The sequence below is a fragment of the Mirounga leonina genome, unplaced genomic scaffold (assembly GCF_011800145.1).
Source record: "Mirounga leonina isolate KUSES-001 unplaced genomic scaffold, KU_Mleo_1.0 Mir_151, whole genome shotgun sequence".
Classification (NCBI taxonomy): Eukaryota; Metazoa; Chordata; class Mammalia; order Carnivora; family Phocidae; genus Mirounga; species Mirounga leonina.
In genome coordinates, this window is record NW_023270377.1 from 25,599,536 (window position 1) to 25,624,773 (window position 25,238).

At 38.3% G+C, this 25,238-nt stretch overlaps 1 protein-coding gene across 1 annotated transcript in view; it reads right to left on the reverse strand.

The window, feature by feature from the left end:
- The window catches only part of CPS1 (carbamoyl-phosphate synthase 1), a 357,074-nt gene that overhangs the window by 299,505 nt on the left and 32,331 nt on the right, over positions 1-25,238 (reverse strand). The gene's annotated exons all lie outside the window — the stretch shown is intronic.

Consider the following 25,238-nt stretch of genomic DNA (forward strand, 5'->3'; position numbering starts at 1 on the left):
AGACACCTTCATATAACCTATCCAGGTAATTTAAGGTTAAAGCAGATTTTCTCAGTTTTGTGTAAATCATCATATATGTGGCTTGACCTATCATTTCTAATGACAGTCTGGCCTATTCATAAGAAAAAGGCCTAATAAGCTATCGCTCCTTCTCAGTGAATGTCCTCAAGGTTAAAATTTAAAGTGACCTTTCGGCGGTTCCTTTAAAAAAAAAAAAAAAAGCAAAACAAAACACCTCTGCAGATAAGATTGTTACTCAGGAACTCAAGATCCTGTGCGTTAATATTCTCTCTCCTGCTATGATCCCTGCTATTTTGCATGTCCACATCCCCGAATTTTGGTTCAATCTCTTAACACATGTCCTAAATGATAATACCAATGGATAGAAAAGTTGAGTGTAAACTTACTTTGCCATCTCATAATGCTATCACGTATCACTTTTTCTTTAGAACAGAGGCAGAATTTGCAAGTTAATAGTCATCTATGCAGAAGAGAGAAAGTGATAAATAGTTCTCCCACTCTCTAAAAAGATATCCGTAACATATAGGATTATAAAATCTCTGAAAAGTACCTGCCTGCCTATCCATTTTTGGAAGCTGAAACTTCTTCCTGATGTTGGGCACTTCAGGTCAATGTGCTCCTTCCATCTTTAGCAAAGGTCACTCAGATTCCAGTAGCCAACAGCTTCAACTTTGACATATGCTTTTGTAGCCAAGATGATGTCGAGACATCACAATCCCTCTTTTAAGGAAAATTCACCATGGCCTTAAGATCCTTAAGGCCATGTTTGCCTAAGATCAGGAATTTGAAATTTCACACGGCACTGTCCAATAGAACTTGCAGTAAATGGGCGCCTGGGTGGCTCAGTTGGTTAAGCGACTGCCTTCGTCTCAGGTCATGATCCTGGAGTCCCGGGATCAAGTCCCGCATCGGGCTCCCTGCTCAGCGGGGGGTCTGCTTCTCCCTCTGACCCTCTTCCCTCTCGTGCTCTCTGTCTCTCATTCTCTCTCTCAAAAAAAAAAAAAAAAAAAAAAGAACTTGCAGTAAAAACAGCAATGTATAAATATGTACATTGTCCTATTTGGTAACAACTAGCCACATGTAGCTGCTGAGCACTTGAAATTAAATTTTTAATTGATTTCAGTAGCTAAATGTGGCTCATGAATACCATATTGAACAGCATTAGGTTTCAGTATATATTTATATTTGTTGTCACATCAGGCGATAAAAAAATGTTTTTTTTAAAAAATAATGAATGTCACTGTGTAGAGAAGTTGACTGGTATAAATAGTCCAATCATAAAAGGCTCATTTTTGTTTTGGAATACATAGCTAAATTTCCCATCATCTACACTTCTTTAACATTATTCAGTTAGAAAAATGTGATGCCTACAAGGTACTTTTTAGTCTCAAGGTTTAGCTTTAATGTTTTTCCCTCAAGACCTTATAAAACTGCTTTAACTCCCAGTGGAATAACATCTTGTACACTATCATGGGACTTAACCTTATTAAATTACCATGTGTGAAATGCCCGTAACTCAAGTAGTAGCAGATGCAAAATAGAGTAGCGGGAGGAAGAGTGACAGTAATTTTTAACATCTACACCAGCTGGCAAAAACGACAGGTGCTTAATTCCTCAGTCTTTAAAAATAACTTTCGAAAGCCCACGCTGCATAAGCAAATATATTCAAGTTTGTTTTTTTAACTACCTTCAAGTTACCTTCCTGAAAAAATGTAATATACATTTTGGGCTTCAAAGTGTATTTGAAACTTAATGCACAGGAACTTAATTTATTCTCCTCTATGAATAAAATAAACAATTATTATTAAATCGGGGAAATAAAAATTGATGTTTTAGACTTCATGGTAATATTTCTCAAGAAACATTATATTAAAAAGAACACTTAGTATATCTTTTTCTAACTATATTTACGTGTCTCTTTGCATACTGGCAAATAGAACTTAATAGAATGGAGAAAGAATATCTTCCTTAAAATTCTAAGTCCAGTGAAGACAATTAATCTATAGATTTATTTAGCAAACCATGCTATACCCTAAAAGAAAAGAGGAGATTAAACAGCAAGTATCTGGAGTCCAGACTAAAGAGTTATGCTCCTCTAAATTACCAAGATAACTGAAACTAAAGAAGAACAAAATGATAGAGTAATTCAGGCAACGATCTCAATTTTACAGTGTGATGAGTAAGCCCTGGGCACATAGAGATGGACTTGCTGAGAAGTGACAAAGCTCAGACTTTTCAGGGATAGATCTTGAGGTTGCCCAGAACTACTCAAAAAAATAGTAGAAATACTCCTCATCTTCTTGAACTTTTAAAAAACAACAGCACTAAATTCCTTTGTCAGTAATCACATAGGTGGCAAAGAGAAATTCCGGTAGCAGATAAGTTGGGCTTTTCTTTCTATCCTCAAAAAGACAAAGATTATCCTTTCCTATTGTCTTCCTCCAACCCGTGAAGGAGAAAATCAACTCCTCTCATAATATTCATCGTGTAAGGTGACAATAAGTACAACGCTATTAGAGCAGTAGACAATAATCAATAATGCCTGGTGGTACAATAAAATAAAGTGAATTTAAAAGTGAAAAGCAAAACATATTTGGGGAAAATATTTTTAGACTTAAAAAATATATATTAAAGACTTCACCCATAACTTGTATAAAATGTACTTAACGGTAATCCTTTGATGACAACTGATGAGGTTCATTTGAACTATACTTCAGCAGCAGAAATTCCAAAGAGCAAACATGGACTTACCCCTGCTTACTTTTCACCCTCATCAGTTAGATGTTCTTAGGAAGAATTCAAGCATGCCATAAAGGACAGGTGCTTTAGAGTCAAGGCTTAGGTGTGAACCCTACCATGACTACTTCTAAAGCAGCAATAGCTGTGTGACCATGGGGCAATTACTTAACCTTAGCAAGTCTCAAGTTTGTCTTCCACAAAATGTCTTTTTTTTTATTTATTTTTTATTGAAATATAATTGACAGTATGGAGGTTCCTCAAAAAGTTGAAAATAGAGCTACCCTACAACGCAGCAATTACACCACTGGGTATTTACCCCAAAGATACAAATGTAGTGATCCGAAGGGGTATGTGCACCCCAATGTTTACAGTAGCAATGTCCACAATAGCCAAACTATGCAAAGAGCCCAGATGTCCATCGACATATGAATGGATAAAGAAGATGTGGTGTGTATATATACAATGGAATATTATGCAGCCATCAAAAAAAAAAAAGAAATCTTGTGAGTTGCAATGACGTGGATGGAACTAGAGGGTATTATGCTAAGTGAAATTAGTCAATCAGAGAAAGACAAGTATCATATGATCTCACTGATACGTGGAATTTGAGAAACAAGACAGTGGATCATAGGGGAAGGGAGGGAAAAATGAAACAAGATGAAACCTGAGAGGGAGACAAACCATAAGAGACTTAATCTCAGGAAACAAACTGAGGGTTGCTAGGGTGGTGGGGGATGGGAGGGATGGGGTGGCTGGGTGATGGACACTGGGGAGGGTATATGGTGTGGTAAGCACTGTGAATTGTGTAAGACTGATGAATCACAGACCTGTACCCCTGAAACAAATAATACATCATATGTTAATAAAAAAAATTTTTTTAAAGAAGTATAACTGACATAACATTGTATTAGTTTCAAGTGTACAACATGATTTGGTATTTGTATATATTGTTAAATAATTAGCACACTAAGTTTACTTAATATCCTTTACTTCACATAGTTACAAACTGTTTTTCTTAGGACGAGAACTTTCTTTTTTTTTTTTTAAGACTTTATTTATTTATGAGAGAGTGAGCCAGAAAGCAGGAGCCGGGGCAGAGGCAGACGGAGAGGGAGAAGCAGGCTCCAACCCCAGGACCCTGGGATCATGACCTGAGCCTAAGGCAAAGGCCCAACCGCCTGGGCCACCCAGGCGCCCCAAAATGTCTTTTAAAAGGATTTTGTGAATTAAAATAAATTAAGAATGTGATTTATTTGGCACGTGGCAAGCACTTGAATATTTCTCTTCTTGGTTTCTTTAGTACTATCCCCTGGGTTTATATCAAGTATTGGGTTAAATCTTTAATAACTTCCTATTGCCTAGAGGATAAAATTCCAAGATTATCAAGACACACAAGACCTTTTAGGAACTTTATCAGTTTTGTCTCCTGGTATTTCTTCTTAATTACTCTTCCTCACAATCATGCTGAATGGTACAGTGCGTAAGAGCTCAGACTTAGGTTTCAATCCTTTCTGTCACATCCTAGATGAGTAACTTTGATTATATAGTACATAAAATAGAATACTTAGGAAGCCCTGCTGTGTGAATTAAATGAGGCAACATATAGTGACTATGTAAGAGCTATTTATTATAAAATATATAAAAATGAAATGGTGGTTATTATTATAATTATCACCTCTTAAAACTGTTATGAAAGTTCCTATTTAGAAAAATTATTTTACGTCATCTAAGATTTTGCTCACTTAACAGCTCTTCCATTGACCTTTCCTCATTTCATCCACCCGCAAATACCTACCAATGTGTAGCCCTATAGCACCCGGTATCTATTAGGGTGTGTATAATACAGCAAAATTATTTGTCTGCATTGCAACATACCCGTATCCCCAGAGTGTAAAACAGTGCCTGACACATGGTTGGCACTAAGTATTTTTAAAAGTACGAATAAATAGATGAATAAAACTACCTCTCATGTCTTCCATTCCCTTAACCTTGAAGGTAAAAAACATGTCCTATTGACATTTGTATCCTGAATGTTTAGTTGATTAACAAAACTCAATAGGTACTCAATTCATTAAAAGTTTAGTAAATGTATTAATGAATTAATAACATAAGAATGTATTAATAAATGAAAATTCCTACAATTATAGATAAGATAACCCTGAAGTATATAACCACCTTCTAGAACCAGAGAGCAAACGGGCGCAAACTCTTTTTGATTGGTAGTGTTTGTCTGGAACACTTTTTTTAACCAAGATTATGTAGCTGTGCCCAAGTTCAATAGGAAAGAATGCTGTGACTGATTAGCATTAAAAGAATTGCTGTGGGCGCCTGGGTGGCTCAACTGTTTAAACATCTGCCTTCGGCTCAGGTCCTGGGATGGAGTCCTGCATCCGGGCTCCCTGCAAAGCAGGGAATCTGCTTCTCCCTCTGCCCCTTCTACCGCCACCACCACCCCCACCCCCGTCATGCTCTCTCTCTCTCAAAAATAAATAAATAAAATCTTTTTAAAAAATTATTAAAAAAAAGTAATAATTGTTGTGAAGTCTTCCATAAGATAGGCTGGGTAAGTAGAGGCATGCATGCCATGAATTTGCTGCTCCTGAGAGTCTAGGGAGTTTTCTTCATCAAATCAGTCCATTTCAATGTCAAATATTATAAGGTCAATACTGAACTGACCACATTTTAAAATTGTTCATTTGGGCCCTGTTCTATCTAGGCACATCAATGAACAAAACATAAAAAATACAGCAGTCCTCATGGATTTACATTCTATTGGTGGGAAAATTAACCAAATATGTAAATAAATAATATAGGAAGTTAGAAGGCTATAATGCTATAGAGGAATCTAAAGCAGGGAAGAGGGAATGGGGAGCACAAAGGGAAGGGGAAGGCTGGGGACACAAAGACCAGGAAAGACCAGAGAAAGCTGAGAAAAAACTCAGAATGGGTTAACCCAATGATTTCATGTCTTTAATTCCAAAAAGGGTTTCTTCTCCATTGACAAGTAATCCAAATTACTGCTGTATTTTCCCTTGCCAATATATGAGTGCAGAATTTCTGTCAAATTCCTTAAATTGTAACCCCTGAACATCACATGGCAAATAAACCTACTAGTACTTAATCCAGTAAAATTAGTGCATCTCTGCAGTTGATTTTTGTCTCAATATTCCAAGTTCAAGTTCTATCAGTTTTAGCAAATAAAACACAATAAAACTTTATGCTACAAAATATACACACACACTCAAAAGGTTAAGAAAGAGGTGCTATTGATGGTTATGTAGACAGATATAATAATGAGATTTTTGTTTGTTTGCATGTTATCTTTATGTAGGCATTCCTAACTTTTCATAGCAGGGGTATATTGCTTTTGTGATTGGTAATTAAAAACAAAATAAATGTTTCTTTTAATTTTGAAATCACATAATGGTAGTAGAACTAATGTCAAAAGGAAGACACAGTAACAAAAACACCTTTAAAAGACAGTTTACTTGCAAAAGAGATTGCAAGGAAGTTTAGGTTTTAAAAGGAATGGGTATCCATCCAAAAATTCAGTATTTAATGAAAATTTCCACATAACTACCAAATTACCCAGTTTTCATTTTTTAGTGGTTTATGGTTTAAAAAAAAAAAAAACACGCCACCACAACAACAGCAATTTTCTCCCATGATTTCAAAAGACAGGGAGGAAGCCATTTCTGTTAGGAAGTACTTTGCAAGGAGGTTCAAGTTTTCATGTCTTTTGAGAACTATTGCTAAACAAGGGGTTACAGGTTTGTTGGTCTCTTTGCGTAGCTTTTGCTCTCATAATGTGATGTGTTCACCATCTGGGATAAAAGTAAAGTGTCAGACTGCTCTCACGTAAAACCATTTGATTTGCTTTTTGCCTTGGCAGTTAGGAAGCTCAGAACAAACTTAATATATTTTACAATTCTCCCCATGTAATGATTTTTTTCTCTTCTTTACCCCATTTGTACCTCAATTTTTACCTTTATTTTTAACTGCCCTATTGAAAGTGCTTTTATTTTAAGCCATATCAATCTGTTTGGAAAGACTGGTGGGATAAACTATAATAACCATATTGATAGACTTCATGGTTTCATCTTTCCAGATATAAACTTTATTTACTATCCATGAAAATCAACTTCCTGCATCAAATAAAAAGATGATAAAATGGCTCATAAGGTTTCTGGACATCAAGCATTTTCTACCAAATAATATTTCAATGAGTAATGTATAACTAAATCAGAAACAGATTTAATTTCCCTTGAAATTCACATGGCTTTAGGCTAAGAGTTTAACACATATTATTTGCTGCGTTTGCTAAACCCAGATAAAAAGAGAATTAGCTGAAGTTTTCTAAACAACCAAAATTCTAATTTTTCCCTGTTCCAACTAAAAAAAAATCAAAATTGACAAGGGTCATAATAATAGAATAGAAATTATAAAGAACCCCCAAGAGAGTAATAATGACAATAAAATGGACTCTCTTACTGTGGGTGTCCTTACTTCAGAAACAAAATTGGCACTTAAAAAGTCCCTTCATAATAACCTATATGTAACCAGGATTGAAATTAAAATCCCATGCCATCTTTCCTTGATTGTGGGACCATCATCTCCTCATGTGTGCTATTTCTCTTTTGAACTATGCTAAGCTTGAATACAAATTTAAAAAATCTGTACCTAGTACAAACTTGTTTCCAGACTTTTAGGTAGGCTTAGAAGTCAATCTTGTCTTTGTGACAAATGTCTGTACTTTATTAGAGAGGTTGTAGAAAACAAGAAACAATGACCCCCATTGACGATATCTTTCCAAAATGGCATCCTCTTAACTCTTAAAGGGAGAGAGATTGATTCATATACATAGGTTTTCTCAATAGTTTTTTCTAATTTCATGACACCGTAAAGCCTGTAACTGATTTTTTTTTCTCTTCCATGATCTATGGGACACATTTGCACCCCACTTCCAGCAACTGAGCCAGGACTCTGCGACAAGAGTTTCTGTGTATGAGTCTTTGAGGTTCAACTTTTATACAACTTACTGTTTTAAATGCTATTCAGTGACATTCTTTAACCACTTCTCATATGCTAAATTAATGGGGTGGGGGTTTTGGGGTTTTTTGTTTTGGTTTGTTTTGGTTTGGTTTGGTTTTAGGTTTTGACCACTCGTCAAATGGCTGTTTCCACTTGTCTCTCTGTGTCATTTCCTACCAACTAACAAGTTTACCCTTGGCCAGCAACACTGTCTGAGTTTGTGCAGTGGACTGCCTGCACCTTTGTCTTTCTGGAATTATTTGGATACTTTTTGCATTTTGTACATATTCTATAAAAATGAGTTCAAAACTGAAAACTCAAAGTGTTTATGATATTGATAAAAAGCATAGGCTCCATAAATTTAATACAAACCAACAAAGATGGAAATTAGTAAGTGCACCAAAGCAGCAAATCAGCCTCAATTCCATACTCATGTGTTGGCTGACTAGATATTTGATTATAAAGTAAAAGAACATGTTGAGGGGCGCCTGGGTGGCTCAGTTGGTTAAGCGACTGCTTTCGGCTCAGGTCATGATCCTGGAGTCCCAGGATCGAGTCCCGCATCGGGCTCCCTGCTCGGCAGGGAGTCTGCTTCTCCCTCTGACCCTCCCCCCTCTCATGTGCTCTCTCTCATTCTCTCTCTCTCAAATAAATAAATAAAATCTTTAAAAAAAAAAAAAAGAACATGTTGAAATAATGGAAACTAGTACAGTGCAAACACTGTGACTAAAAGGCAAGGAACATTCCTTTTATTATGTAACTCTTTGGGTCCACGCTTGCAATATGTATAGCGTTTGTACACACTTTATAGTAACTTTATCTCTTTTGATTCACCTATTTTGCTTTTATTTTCCCTGTACCTAGTATTTTTTTTTCTTTGATAGCCTATTCGGTTTACTATACTTGCTTTGATAAGCTTCCTCATCCTTTCTGGAGTGAGGTAGAATTCACAATTATAAATTAAATATTTATTGAATAAATGATGGCTTGCTTACCGTTTTATAAAGTACTAAGGAAAGTTATTTGCATTTGTTTTGCTCTTTGGGCAGGCTGTTGTGTTAAAAGGTTATGGGTTAAAAAGCCAGAAAGATTTAGATATGAAATTACAGGCAAGCTACTTAATCGTGCTGAATTTCTGTTTCCTTTTCTATAAAAACAGGAATAAAACTACCTTCCAAGGAATGGTGAGGATTCCGTGATCTTGTCTGCATTTGGCATACACAGTAATTACTCTGTAAGTGTAAGCTACCGTTCTGATGACCATGTGCGGCTTATGGCTCTATGTTATAAGTTTTGCTTTATAGGTAATACGCTTTATAGGTAATATAATATACCATATCATATAAATATGACTAGAGGGCAATATATATCACAGCAACCATCTCTAATTTCTCTGGTTAACTTTTCTTTAAATATTTGTGATGAATTCTCCCCAAAAGCTCTCTTTGGATTTGAATATAAAACATTTTAGGGCATGGGGACAGCTGGGTGGCTCAGTCAGTTAAGCACCTGCCTTCGATTCAGGTAGTGATCCCAGGGTCCTGGGATCGAGTCCCACATCAGGCTCCTTACTCAGTGGGGAGCCTGCTTCTCCCTCTGCCTGCCACTCCCCCTGCCTGTGTGCTCTCTCTCTCTCTGACAAATAAATAAATAAATCTTTAAAAACAAAACATTTTAGGGCATGAACTATTGTGGCTTTTACCTTACTCACCCACATTTAGGGAGTCACCAGGTTGTCTGTCGTCCTGAAGATACATGTTACTATACTGACAGGGATAAAATAATTTTGGAAAGGAAGATATAAGGATTGGCCTCTTAACAAATACTTATAAAGGCATTACAATGACCTATGTGAAAACAGAAAAATTGAAGTTGGTATCTAGAGACTCGGCGTGGTATACAGCAACAGAGCCGAGCTGAGCTTTCAGGAAGAGCAGCGGGCAGCTCTCTGACAATGTCATTGCAATGACCCAAGCCTTTGAAGTGGAGGAGAGTGGATGTGGCATTAGCACGTTTCAAAAAGTAGGATCAAAGCCCTCCTCCTCCAAGGAAACAGTCCCAATTTACTTAATTACTGACACTTATTATCTCACCTTGCAAGCTCTAATTATGTAAAGCAAATGCATTGGTGGTTCTCTTTTAATACTGCTATTTTGGAACAGGACAACCATTAAATAATTTATAACTGGAGATGGTCTCTGTTAGGAAGACCCCTCTGGTCCAGTGCACATTGCCTCAGACAGGGGACAAAGTCAACAAATGAAGGGATCATTTTTCACAACTTCCAATTTCCTTGTTCATTTAACTAGACCAGTCATGTTTTGTGTAATGAGATGGAGAAAACTATATTTAGTAGGATTTTTCTTGGGAAGAGTGATGTATATGCTTTTTGCTTTAATATACTGACGGAAAGTAACAGGAATGTTTTTATTGCATAAGAGGGGCTGGAAAATCTATCACAAGTAGAGGATTTGATCCAGGAGGGAAGCCCTTCAACAGAGAGACTCAAGAAGAGTAGTGAGGCTGAATGAAGCTGTCTCCCGCTTGCACCCCAACAAGGCCAGCCCTATCAAAGGCACGGTTATTTTTGGACTATAATTCCTTGTTATCCTACCTCTTTCACAGAAGAAGACGATGATGGCTGTGTAGCGAGGCCGGCGTCTTTATACTGAGGCACGCCATCTCTCTGCAAAATTAATTACTAAACAAATACCAAAAGAACTTTTCTAAGTGATTTTCTCACCTCCCAAAAAGTCATTTTCCTCTTCGTTGAATTTGACCAGTCAGTTAAATTCTAAAGCCTATTATTCGTGCATCACTTATGCAATGAGCGCCCCCATCACCTCCTTGTCAATTTGTACCTGTTCAGCTAGCTTGCTTTTATTAAAGTTATTTATGGGGTGTGGAGGATCATTCCTTCTTATATTAAGAATTAATTATAGGATCAGTTGGATATGGCTTGTACAAAAGTACCAAGCCTATCAGATTTTCGTTCCCAGAAAAGAAAAATACAATATTCCTGTAGGAATGAAACTGGGCCAGATATTTTTTCTAAAATTCTTTTAATGTTTGACCTCAAGCAAAATATTAAGGATGAGCTGCATTAAGGAGTGTATCTCTAATGTTTTATTCGTGTAACCTGAGTTATTCCAGGCTTCTCAGCAGATTGTGGGAACAGATGGGCAGGCAGTAATAGCAAAAACCAGATATCACTAATGTTTCCTCCCCCCTACATTCCCACGTTGTTAAGGCGATACCTCTAAGCTCCTACCCAGGGTACTGCATCACTCTGCCCCCAGCAAGTGCTTCTGGAGGTCCCAGGACTTTTTCACAGATATGCATGCAAGTCCTTCCTGCTGAGCTTCACCACTGTCTTACTGAGCACCTAGTACAAAGCACCATGCAACTTAGCTTGGTGGCATCTACTAAATACTACCAAATCTGTTGTGTACTTGCTATTTTCCACAGGTACCTATTGGGCACCATTCTGTCTGTTGGACACCTACAATTTGCCACTGTGCATCTGCTGCATTTGGCCATGTCTGCTGGGCACCACTATCCCTTGCCCCCACTGAGTCACTGAAGTCTCTTTAATTGTCAATGCAACACAGTTTTCTATTTAGAAGTAGGAGACAATGCCACTCTCCCCTTCTGTTAAGTTCTATTTAAGGGTCCCTACACACTGCTGCTGATATGGTCAATATTCTATAGTGTAAATGAAATTAGTTCCTATTATAACCTCCCCAAATAGGGCCTGTATGGGGGACTGTATAAAAGAATACAATTTGTGCCAAATGAAGAGTCAAGTGGACACTGTTAGAGCAGGCATTTCCGACCAAGCTATTGGTGAGGGACTAGATCTCCTTGCAGGATGAGGAGCCTATTTCTTCCCACAAAGGCTATATTATCTTGCTGAGTTGCTGAGCCTCGTCCTCCTGGGGCTACATCTGACCAAAGGAGGTACCTTTTCCTAGTTTGTACAACAGTGCTACAGGGCAGGCAGTAGCCTAGGGCACATGCATCTATTTATAGTGGGGATGGGGCAAGGAACGAAACCAAGTGAGAGACACCACGCAGTTTCAGAATCACCCTTCCCTCCACCTTCTTAGAACCAAAAATCAATGGCTTTTCTACTTAATCAAATGCATTGTGCACAACTCCATTTTTCTTCCATGACAGATCCCGGAAGGCCCCTGGTTCCTTGTGCAAAGGAGCTTCTGGAAAGGCCTCTCACCTAATTTACCAGATATGATCAGACGTAGATTAGTATCCCTTAGACAGAAGCTACAATCCTACCATCATTAAATAGTCCTGTACGGTGTCTGAATGCTTGATGCACTTTTTCATGAAATCATTTATGAAATAATACTTGATAGTTTGAATAATACGTTGATCCCTAAATGGAAGTAAGAATAAATAATCAATATTGCCAGATATTAGCTACACTTCCAGGGTCCACATTCACCTTGGGCTTGCATTGTTCTGTCCTTAAGTTGTGCCAGTCCTCCATATAGGGGTGGCAGCGAGCATAGAGATACGGCCTGTTCCTCCAAAAGTCTTTAAGTAACATTTGCTGACTTGAGAAACACTTTGATTTCATGAAAAGAGAACAAAGTTCAACATCAAAACACTTGGGTTCTAATTCTAGCATTGCCACTGGTTCTGGCCATGGCCAATTTTCTGAGCCACAAAACGATGGCAAAATCAATTCTGCTTATTTCACATGGTTGTTATGAATACCAAATGAAAATATTTGAGAAACTATAAAAGCACTAGATAAATGTAAATCATTGTTATCATCTGCTATCCACAAGGACTTAGAAAACATTTTATAATGAACAGGCTCTTCATGTAGTGATGCTTACTAAAAGGAGATATTTTTTAAATATACAAATAGAGGAAAAATATATACGTACATATATCTGCTCATTACTGCATCACATTTTCAAGGAGTATTTTACTACAATTAAATTTCAAAGGATAACTATTCCTTTCATTTAAAAATTATTACACAACTTGCTAATGTCAGCAATGTGCATGTGTATAAACAATTCATCTCCCAACTGCATGACACATATGAAAGGGCACCAAAGGGGCAGGGCCAAGCCCTGCGTCCCTGTCAACTGGCTACATGAATTTGAGCAGGGTGCCATGAGTGCGACAATTTAAAGAAACAGAATCAATCAAATACTTGTACGTAGTCTTGCCAACAGATAGAATAATATATTGCCTTAAGAAAGTCTGGGTTCTTTCCTAGGACTTGCTGTAGATATCTTTCTCATTTCTCCTCTAGGTGATTAGAGAAACAAAACAGACAGAAATTATTCTAAAAAGAGGTACTCTGGTAGTTGAAAGAGGGTTGAGCAGAGAGGTAGGCTGCTTGTGCATGAGAGGTAGTAACAAAGTACAGTTAATTCCTGAAAAACTAAAACAGAGAGGGCCCCAGAAGAACCAAAGTCAGAGTAAGTGAAAGAGTACTCCTCATTTACTTCTAATGACATTTAAAAAATATTTATCCTGTTTATAGCAGCAATGTCCACAATAGCCAAACTGTGGAAAGAGCCAAGATGTCCATCGACAGATGAATGGATAAAGAAGATGTGGTATATATATATACAATGGAATATTATGCAGCCATCAAAAGGAATGAGATCTTGCCATTTGCAACGACGTGGATGGAACTGGAGGGTATTATGTTGAGTGAAATAAGTCAAACAGAGAAAGACATGTATCATATGATCTCACTGATATGAGGAATTCTTAATTGCAGGAAACAAACTGAGGGTTGCTGGAGTGGGGGGTGGGGTGGGAGGGATGGGGTGACTGGGTGATAGACACTGGGGAGGGTATGTGCTCTGGTAAGCGCTGTGAATTGTGCAAGACTGTTGAATCTCAGATCTGTACCTCTGAAACAAATAATGCAATATATGTTAAGAAAAAAAAAAGAAGAAGAAGAAGGTAGCGGGAGGGGAAGAATGAAGCGGGGGAAATCGGAAGGGTAGAAGAACCATGAGACGATGGACTCTGAAAAACAAACAGGGTTCTAGAGGGGAGGGAGGTGGGAGGATGGGTTAGCCTGGTGGTGGGTATTGAGGAGGGCACATTCTGCATGGAACACTGGGTGTTACGCACAAACAATGAATCATGGAACACTTCATCTAAAACTAATGATGTAGTGTATGGGGATTAACATAAGAATAAAAAAAATATTTAAAAAAAATATATTTATCCTAATGGGGTGCCTGGGTGGCTCAGTCAGTTGAGTGTTTGACTGGTGGTTTTGGCTCAGGTCATGATCTCAGGGTCGTGAGGTAGAGCCCCAAGTCCGGCCCCATGTCAGGCTCTGCACCCAGTGCTGATTCGGCTGGAGATTCTCTCCCTCTCCATCTCCCTTTGCTTCCGCCCCTTCCCTGTTCCATTTCTCTCTCTCTCTCTCTCTCAAATAAATAAATAAATCTTAAAAGAATATATTTATCTTATGTATTTACTTATGTATAAAATAATTCCTTTTGTTCTTGTATGTAAGTCTTTTTGTATTTCTTACATATTAGCTCTGAACTTCCATAGAGTCAAGGCAAAAGGAAAACAATGGACTACATCGCTCTCATCGCCTACTAAAAGGAAGCATTAACTATTCTTTGGATAGACACAACAGAATTTGTGGAACCCACTTCCAAGAAAAATTACGTCAAGAATGTAGCGGGGTGGGAAGCTAGATAATGATGAGCTAATAAGACAAATATGTGGAAAGTATTAAAAGTAATTTTCTAGTCTGTTAAATGTTGAAAAGTCAATCGGAGTATCAGTCAACTGTTCGTGTGAAGACATGAAAATAGAAAAGGGGTCTTTGTGTTACTTTTCAATTAGATGCTATTCTTTTCCCACAACTCACTATTCATTTCTAAGTTATGCATCCACTGATTCCTATGATATTTTTGTTTGTGTGTGTGTGTGTTTCTTTGGAGAACTAGTAGGACTTTTGTAAATTTTTTATTTTTGTAGATTCACCTGAAGTTGCAAATAAATATACAGGAAAGTGCCAAGAATCCTTCATTCTTTCTCCCCCAGTATTGACATCTTGCATACCTACTATACAATGGCAAAACCAGGAAATTGACATCTGTAGTACATTCCACGGAGCATATTCAGATGTCACCAGTTATACATGCACTCCTTTGTGTGTGTGCGTGTATGTGTGTGTGGCTTTATGCAATTTTATCACATGTGTAGCTTTATGTAACTACCACCATAATCAAAATAGAAAACTTTCATAACCACAAAACTTCCTCTTGCTACTCCTTTATAACCACTCACTCATCCCCCCATATCTCCAACCCTCAATCTCTATAATTGTGTTATTTCAAGAATGTCATAAAAATGGAATCATACAAGATTGGCTCTCTTCACTCAGAATAATTTCCTTGAGGTCTATCTTGTTATGTGGATCAAATGGAGTTTAAAATCCAAATGAAGTCATCTTTCTTCAGATGTCTCCTTTGAAAGTCAGTCCATGTAATTATAAATGTTTATCCTCATTTGGTAGAAAAAAATTTCCTTTTAGATGAGGCAACTATTTTTCAGATGTGATCCTATTATTTCTGTCTTATTTTAAGTAATACTGTTCTTTATCTATTCAGATAATTATGCTCAGAACATCTGACTAGCTACAAAAAAAATCTTATTCTTACACAAGCTTTCTAGATCAATTGGTTCAATGTCTTACATTACAGTTTATTAGGGTATTCAACTAAACTTTCTATTGCCAAAAATCTGTGCTTCATAAGAAAAATAGAGGTTACTTCACAAACATTTCATCTGAAGTTAATGTAGCAATGATGGACAGCAACATTCTTAAAACAGTTTGTGGTAGAATGAACTGTTAATCTCTTAAAAGAAAATGCATTTGGGGAGGGTGAGAAAGTATATCCTCAATCTCTTTAAGCTCCCTTCATCTTTGCTCTAACCAAAATTTGACCTTCCCCTGAGAACTCTATTTCCCTGCAAGTAGTATCTATTTTTTTTCCACACTGAATCACCTATACAAGGTCTACAGATGGGGTGAGCCACTTCCAGAACATTCTCTCTCTACCCTAGAACACTCCGGCTTTTAAGTTCTTGTTATCAAGCCATGTCAGCTGCTGTCTCTCCTTGCTTAGTCATCTACAGATCCCTAGGTCACTCCCTATCACAAGTATTGACGATTCATATATCCATTCAAACAATCCTTCTAACAATTTGACCTCACAGTATCATGGTCCTTGCCATGCCAAAGATCTTGTCCTCTAACCCTGTCTCAGCCACCTACTCATACCAATCACTTACACACCCTCCAAAATCTCACATTCCAACTTCCTAGCACTCCCTAACTTTCTACCTCACCCTCTTTGGTAGCTTAACCCCAACAACTCCACAATCCACAGATGATATTTCCATTTGATTTTTCCATTGTCTCTCACCCTTTCATGTCATCACTTCACACTTCATCTGGCTTAGCTTCCATGATCTATATTTTTTTAAAAATTTTTATTTTAAAGAGAGAGAGCACACACACATGAGCAAGAGCAGAGGGAGGGGCAGAGGGAGAGGGGCAGAGAGAATCTTCAAGCAGATTCCCCACTGAGTGCAGATCCCAACGTGGGGCTCAATCCCAGGATCCTGAGATCATGACACTCAACCGACTGAGCCACCCAGGTGCCCCTCCATGATTTAGAATTATAATTACACCTCTGCAGACCTCTTTAATTTCCACACCCTTTTTGTTGTCTATAGTACTCACATGGCCAAACCTCAACCTTGGTGAAATACATCACTCAGCCTACTTTGTGACACCTTGCACAGTTGAGAGTGGCTGGAAAAACAGCGTGGTGACTGGGCTCGATTTAAACTCATACCTACATGCCCTTGGTTTAGCAAAACTATTACATTTCCCTCAGACATTTACTTTCTCACTCTTCTAAATGATTGTTTCACACTTTTTCCTCTCCTCTCAAATCTGGAACACTTCCTACCTCATCTCACTCTCAGAGGATGCCCTTGCTTCCTATTTCACTGACAGAATAGAATAAACCAGAAGAGAGCTCCATAAGCTCTCCCCTCCTTTCTACCAGCCTACATGCATCTGTGCCCATACACTCTGCCTTCTCTCCAGTTACTATGGAAAAGCTCGCTGTGGCCCCCTTATTCACTTGTACACGGATTCCATCTCCTCTTGGCTCCTCAAGGACATAGCTTCTACAATCCCTCCACAACTGGCATTATTAATATTCACTCTCTACTTGATCATCTCCATCAATATACACACTTGTATACTCTCCCATGTTTTGTTTTGTTGTTGTTGTTTTAAGATTTTATTTATTTTATTTATTTATTAAGTGAGAGAGAGAACATGAGCGGGGGGGGGGGGCGCAGCGGCAGTGGGAGAGGGAGAAGCAGACTCCCCACTGAGCAGGGAGCCTGATGTAGGGCTCGATCCCAGGACCCCGGGATCATGACCTGAACCGAAGGCAGACGCTTAACCAACTGAGCCACCCAGGCTCCCGCAATATCGCCCATGTTTTAAAAAACCCTCTTGATCCCACTCTCCCCTCCAGCTCTTACCCCATTCTCTGCTGCCCTTTACAAAGAAACTTACAAAGCATTGTTTCCACTCATTGTCTTTAATTTCTCACCTTTAATTCCCCCTTCTGAACCCACTATGCTTTTACTCCCACCACCCCACCAAAACTGCTCTGATCAAAGAAACAATTTACCCTCACTTCATAATTGAATTCTCAGTCCTAAATTTAATTGATGGATCAGTTGCATTTGACAAAATTATAATTCCTCTTCCTTGAAACACTTCTTTCAGGACTCTGCATGCTCATGGTTTTCCTTCTAGCTCCTAAAAGTTCACATGTTCTCATAATCTTAGTCATTGGTTTTTCTTCACTCACCTCCTAGGGGATCCCATTTAGTCTTATAACTTTAAATACCATCTATATGCTAATAATTCCCAAATTGATTCTCCAGGCCAGTTCTCTCCCCTGAACTCCAGGCTCATATATCTAAGTTCTGGTCAACCTCTTCATGTGCATGTTTCACAGTTACCTCAAACATGACATATCCAAAAATAAAATTCTGATTTCCCCCTCCAAAGCCTCTTCCTCACACAGTATTCCCCATCTCAGTGAAAAACCCTGGAATCACCCTTGATTGGTCTTTTTCTCTCACTTGTTGCATCCAATCTATTAACAAATCTCGTCAACTCTACCTTCAGAACAGACTCAAATTCTGACCTCTTCTCATACCACCTTTAATGCTAGCACCCTGGTTTTCAAGCTACCATAACTCAACTGGATTATAGCAATCGCTTCTGAATTCCTCTACCAACATCCATTCTTACCCATCTTATAATCTGTTCTCCACAACACAGCCACAATCATCTTTTTCTTTTTTTAATATAAGTGAAATTATCTCACCTCCTGCTTAAAGCTCTCCAATCCATTTCCAGCTAACTTGGAGTAAAAGCCAATGACCCTACAAATACCTTGTGTCCCACTTCATCCCTTAATCATTTTCCTTTTTTCTCATTCTCTTCTTGCTATTCCAGTCCCCATGCTGTTTCCTGAACATGGTACATACATAGGGTCTTTACATCTGTTATTCCCCTACCTGGACAGCTCTTTACTAGTTACATTCTTGGCTCACTACCTTACTTCCCCTGAATCTCAGCTCAGATGAACCTTATCCCCAACCTTGACCACGCTATCCTTTTTGTTTTGCTTCATTTATCCCTTTAAATCTCACCATCTTCAGATATACCATCATTTGTTTATTCTTTCAGCACCTCCCTCCCCCAGCAGAATTTAAGCTTCCTAAGGGCAGGGACTGTGTTCAGCACTTTGAACAGTGCCTCGCACAAAGTGTATGTCACTACTTACTGAAAAATATTTGTTGTTTATTTATGGTATAAAAAATATAATAGCCATCCAGGTTATCTTTAAATATAAAAGAAATGTGTTTTATTGGTCTTTTGAGTTAGAATTTGTTTGAATTTTAAGGAATTTTAAAAGAAATTTTAAGAGTTAAAAGTTGTAAGATTTTTCAGGTGGCTGGGTGGCTCAGTCAGTTAAGCATCTGCCTTAAGCTCAGGTCATGTTCCCAGGGTCCTGGGATCAAGCCCTACATCGGGCTCCTTGCTCGGCAAGGAGTCTGCTTCTCCTTCTCCCTTTTCTCTTCCCCCTCCTTGTACTCACACATGCTCACTCTCTCTCAAATAAGTAAATAAAATCTTTTTTTAAAAAGTAAGATTTTTAAATCATATTCATTGACGTTCAAGGGAATTTATTTGGGCATTATCCTCAACACAAAGAACTAGAGGAAAGATACTTATATCACAGATTAATTTTTTTAATTTATTATGAAACAATTTCAAGCCTACAGAAAAGTTGCAAGAATAGTACAAAGAACTCCCATGTATACTTCAATATATTTGTACTCACTAACATTTTTCTACATTTACTTTATCATTCTCTCTCATTCACACACACAAGGGACTAAGTTGCCACTATCATACTCCTTTATTCCTGAACACTTCAATGTACATACCGGCTTCTCAATACCTACTAATTTCAAATGGAAATAATAAGTAAACTAAAAATTACACTAATTGACTACATGGAACATTACAAGCCCACAGTGCAATTCTTTCTAACTTTATGAATTCAGATTATTAAAATAAAACATATACTGCATTATTGTGACTCAATTTCTTCATGAGCAATGTACGTTCTTTACTTTATTCCTCTTATTAAAAAGTATAGAGGGACGCCTGGGTGGCTCAGTTGTTGGGCGTCTGTCTTCGGCTTGGGCCGTGATCCCAGGGTCCTAGGAGTGAGCCCCACGTTGGGCTCCCTGCTCAGTGGGAGGCCTGCTTCTCCCTCTCCCACTCCCCCTGCTGTGTTCCCTCTCACTGTGTCTCTGTCAAATAAATAAATAACATCTTTAAAAAAAAAAAAAGGATAGAAATACCTAATAATATGAACTAACCTAATGAGCTTGAGCAATAAAAGGACATGTCCTGTAGAAAATACTTGAATTGGAGCTGTTAGTCTTATATATTCATATTGCTACCAGAAAAATAAGTACAAATAGTATATTTTGGAAGCAATAGGGGGTGACCACAAAGTTCTAGGGGAAAAAACAAACAATAACAGCAATCCTTATAGGAATTTCCAAGTAGAGGAAATTATGTTGTGCAGAGGCAAAGGGGATCAGAAAGAAGGAAGCATTTGAGCTGAACTGAGTGGCTTGGGTTCCAATAAATAAGAAAAGGAGAGGAGGCCACATCTCACAAGAACAAGGGCCCAGACACCTGCACCCCAGTGTTTATAGCAGCGATGTCCACAATAGCCAAACTATGGAAAGAGCCCAGGTGTCCATCGACAGATGAATGGATAAAGAAGATGTGGTAAATATATACAGTGGAATACTACTCAGCCATCAAAAAATGAAATCTTGCCATTTGCAATGACGCAGATGGAACTAGTGGGTATTGTGCTAAGTGAAATAAGTTAATCAGAGAAAGACAATTATCATATGATCTCACTCATATGTGGAATTTAAGAAACAAAACAGAGGGGGTGCCTGGGTGGCTCAGTCGTTAAGCGTCTGCCTTCGGCTTGAGTCATGGTCTCAGGGTCCTGGGATCGAGCCCCGCATCAGGCTCCCTGCTCAGCGGGGAGCCTGCTTCTCCCTCTCCCACTCCCCCTGCTTGTGTTCCCTCTCTCACTATGTCTCTCTCTGTCAAATAAATAAATAAAATCTTTAAAAAAAAAAAAAAGAAACAAAACAGAGGATCATAGGGAAAAGAGGAAAAAATAAACCAAGACGAAGTCAGAGAGGGAGACAAACCATAAGAGACTCTTAATCATAGGAAACAAGCTGAGGGTTGCTGGAGGGGAGGGGGTGGGGGGATGGGGTAACTGGGTGATGGACATTAAGGAGGGCACATGAAGTAATGAGAACTGGGTGTTATATACAACTGATGAATCACTGACTTCTACCTCTGAAACTAGTAATACATTATATGTTAATTAATTGAATTTAAATTAAAAAACAAAATCAAAAGAATAAAAAGAATAAACTACCCAAGAGAAAAGAAAAAAAAAAAGAACAAGGGCCAAGAGGTTAAAAAAAAAAAAAAAAAAAAGGTGAAATGTGTACCCAGGGAGCAGCGAAGAGACCAGTCTGATTGGAACAGGTGTGTACTGAAAAAGAGCAACACAAGAAAATGAGGACAAGGGAGGTGGGGCCTTACTGAAGACCCCACATATTGGCCTATGGGTTCTGAACCCACTGAAAGTATTAGAGCAGAGAAGTGAAATGAAAACCACTGAAGGTATTCAAACAGGAACATAAAATGCTCAGAGTGGGGCTCTAGGAATATTTTTAGAACAAGAAGACGCTGAAAAGCAATTCGGAGAGTACCACAATGATCCAGCTATACCAGAGCCATTGGGAAGGCAAAGTATTAGAGACTTGATCAAATGAATGAGAAGAAATCAGTTATTATTTTAACCTCTTAGGCCTAGATATCTAAAAAATGGTTAACAGTATTGTAATAAATGAGGAACCTCCTTAGAGGAGGTTTCTCTTTATGAGAAAGGAGAGCACATCATCTTTGTTCAACAATGTATGTATCCCTTGTGGCTAGTATACATGGTACCTGGTGATCATTCAGTCCATATGTGTCCAAAAGGTGAACAGATTAATTTAGGAGAATAATTAAAAGATAACTTTAGGACAAAATAAATTTTTGAGAGCATGTAGAAATAACCACCAGACAATTAGAAATAAAGAACTGAATCTTGGGAGTTTGTCAAACTGAATTGATCTAAAGCTCACTGGATGTTTTTAAATATGCTTAGCTCTAGGGATTAAAAAAAATAGTAAGATACTGTTTCCCACCTTCAATATGTTAATGGTTTAATAGATTAGAAATCCAAATTTTAGATTGTTTTCCTAGATAGGAGTAATCATTTGATCAGATCTTCAAGGAAAGGAATGCACAGAAAAAAGACAGAAGTTTTTTTTTTTTTTAAGACTTCTTTTTTTTTTTTAAGATTTTATTTATTTGACAGAGAGAAACATAGTGAGAGCAGGAACACAAGCAGGGGGAGTGGGAGAGGGAGAAGCAGGCTTCCTGCCGAGCAGGGAGCCCGATGTGGGGCTCGATCCCAGGACCCTGGGATCATGACCCGAGCTGAAGGCAGACGCTTAATGACTGAGCCACCCAGGTGCCCCTAAGACTTTCTTTTTTAAGCTCTACCCCAACATGGGGTTCAAACTCACGACTCCAAGATCAAGAGTCACATCCTCTACCGACTGAGCCACCCCGGCACCCAAGACAGAAGTTTTAGATCAGATTTGAGAGCACCTCTTTAATGGGTGAAAGGAAGAAGAAGCTAAATAAGAAACAGACAGGACGCCTGGGTGGCTCAGTCGGTTAAGCGACTGCCTTCGGCTCAGGTCATGATCCTGGAGTCCCGGGATCGAGTCCCGCATCGGGCTCCCTGCTTGGCAGGGAGTCTGCTTCTCCCTCTGACCCTCCTCCCTCTCATGCTCTCTGTCTCTCATTCTCTCTCTCACAAATAAATAAAATCTTAAAAAAAAAAAATTATAAAAAAGAAAGACAAAGGCTTTTCAGAGAGGTCAGGAGGAGAATGAAGAGAATGTGATGTCACAGAAGCCAGCAAAAGTGAAAGTTTCAGTGTGTATGATACTATTAAGAAGGCAGCTCATTGAAAAGAAGGCTACTGGTGAGCCAGAAAATGCTAGCAGTAAAAACGGATGCTAGAAGAAGAAGGTTAAGAAACCAAAGACATAAAATATAAGTTACCTTTTAAGAAACTTGGCAGTGAAAGAAAAGACACGGAAGAAAAGGACAATTAATTTAAAAATCAAGGGAAAGTAACTGCCATTTAGAATCATACAAAACTGACTTTTTTCCAGCATAGAAGGGATTAAGTACAGAAAAATTGGCAATCACCTTCCCTTTTTGCTACTTGTGCTCTTTGCATATTTCCCTTGTTGTCCAAATCACACCACAGTATAATTAGGTCTGTATTTTTGTCTCCCCTTCTTAACTGCACTCCTTGACTACCTCGTTCTCCTTTGTATCCCTAGCTCCTGGCACATCAGGGACACCCAAAAGTTTGTAGAGCTTGAACTGCAAATTCAAGACACAAGAGGATCAATTGAAGGACCATGGTCCTAAAGGAAGTAGGAGAGTTGAAGTGGAGGAGAAAGGCTCGGGGAGGAAAAAAGAACACGTCTGCCTTTGAGACAGGGGAGAGAACCAGATTTGAGAAGTAGAGGCAAGGTGGAGAATAGAGAGGAGGGAAACTGAGGAAATCCCATCAGATGAATAAGATCTGGTTAAATAGGACTGGTCTGCTGAAAGGTACAAGAGGAAAAGCTAAGGAGAATGGAGCCCATTTGCAAAAAAGCTAGAGAAAATGGGATGAGAATTAAAAGGACCAAGCTAGAACTGCTACTCTCGCTAATACGCACTCACTAATAATACTTAGTTTAGTCGTTCTCAAGCCTAAATGTATATTAGAATCACCTGGAAACACTTTTTTTTTTAAGATTTTATTTATTTATTTGACAGAGAGAGAGACAGCCAGAGCAGGAACACAAGCAAGGGGAGTGGGAGAGGGAGAGATGTGATGCGGGGCTCCATCCCAGGATGCTGGGATCATGACCTGAGCCAAAGGCAGATGCTTAACCAACTGAGCCACCCAGGCGCCCCTGGAAACACTGTTTAAAAAATAATTTATTTTCCTGCCTGCAAAAATTCTAATTTAAGAAATCTGGATAAGACTCTGGCATTTTTAAAACCCTCAAGTATTGCTGAAGTGCAGCCAAAGATGAAAACCTCTGGCTTGGTAGAACTTTGGTATTTAGGGGCGCCTGGGTGGCTCAGTCATTAAGCGTCTGCCTTCAGCTCAAGTCATGATCCCAAGGTCATGATCCCAGAGTCCTGCTCAGCCGGAGGCCTGCTTCTCCCTCTCCCACTCCCCCTGCTTGTGTTCCTGCTCTGGCTGTCTCTCTCTCTGTCAAATAAATAAATAAAATCTTTAAAAAAAAAAAAAAAAAACTTTGGTATTTAAATGGAAAGCACTTAGCATCAATTATTGGTACTGTCTGGATTTCAAAGAGAGGAAAAAACAACAGGATACAGGTAATGTCACATCTATAAAGACAGTGAATGGGATAATTCTACGTACTAAAGTTCATTGACTCTATACTTTAACTGTGATGAAAGAAATTATCAATAATGGTGGTGATTTCTCTTTACAGTCTCACAGACTTCTATGAAGGCAAGTCATCCTTAATGGTATTTCTCTCTGTGTGTCTCTGTCTCTGTCCCTGCCTTTCTGTCTCTCCCTTTCAAGTTATAGGTTGGAGCCCCTTTGCTGATCTGAAAGCAGTTTGTTATTTTATGCAAATTAAAATGCAAAACTTAACCTATTCCTATAGAGTATCAGATAGCTCAGGTCCAGCAATGGAAAGATCTCTGTTTATTGATATTTTTACTACCATCGCTGACACAAATAAGATCACTTCACACAGTCCTGCTGTATAAAGGTATAATCACATCATCAATGAGTGGAAATGAGCTTGCATTTACTTGACAAACTGATTAGAGGAGACTGAATGCACTGTGTTAAGGATAATATATCTGGCAAAGAAAGGAACACACTCTAAATAAAACACCAGATTCTACCTAGTTCTGACATAATGGGAATAGTTAAAGTCTACCATAAATAGAAATATGCAACCTGTTCTTGGAAATTTTCTTTTATTTTGTTTAATTATATACTAATAAGCAACAAAAAATGTCTGACACAATTTAATGGTTAGTATTTTTTTCAAAACTACAGTTGACCCTGGAATAATGTGGGGGTTAGGGGCACTGACACCCCATGCAGTCAAAAATCTGCATACAACTTTTGACTCCCCCCAAACTAAATTCCTAATTGCTTCCTATTGACTAGAAGCCTTACCACTAACATAAACAGTTGATTAACACATATTTTAAATGCTAGATGTATTATCTACTATATTTTTACAATAAAGTAAGCTAAAGAAAGGAAAGAAAATCATAAGGAAAATACACTTACAGTACTGTACTGTATTTATTGGGAAAAATCCACACATAAATTGACCTGTGCAGTTCAAACCTGTGTTGTTCAAAGGTCAACTGTACAAGGCAAGTTTCTTCCATCCAAATTTAGCGGGAGGAATAATAGCTAGCATTTTTTAGCTTCCTATCACATGCCAGACACTGAGCTAAATGTTATTTCATCTAATCCTTACAATATCACCACAAGATAACAGCTACTATTCCTCCTATTTAACAGAAGAGAAAATTAAGCTTCAGAAAGAAAAACTTGCCCATA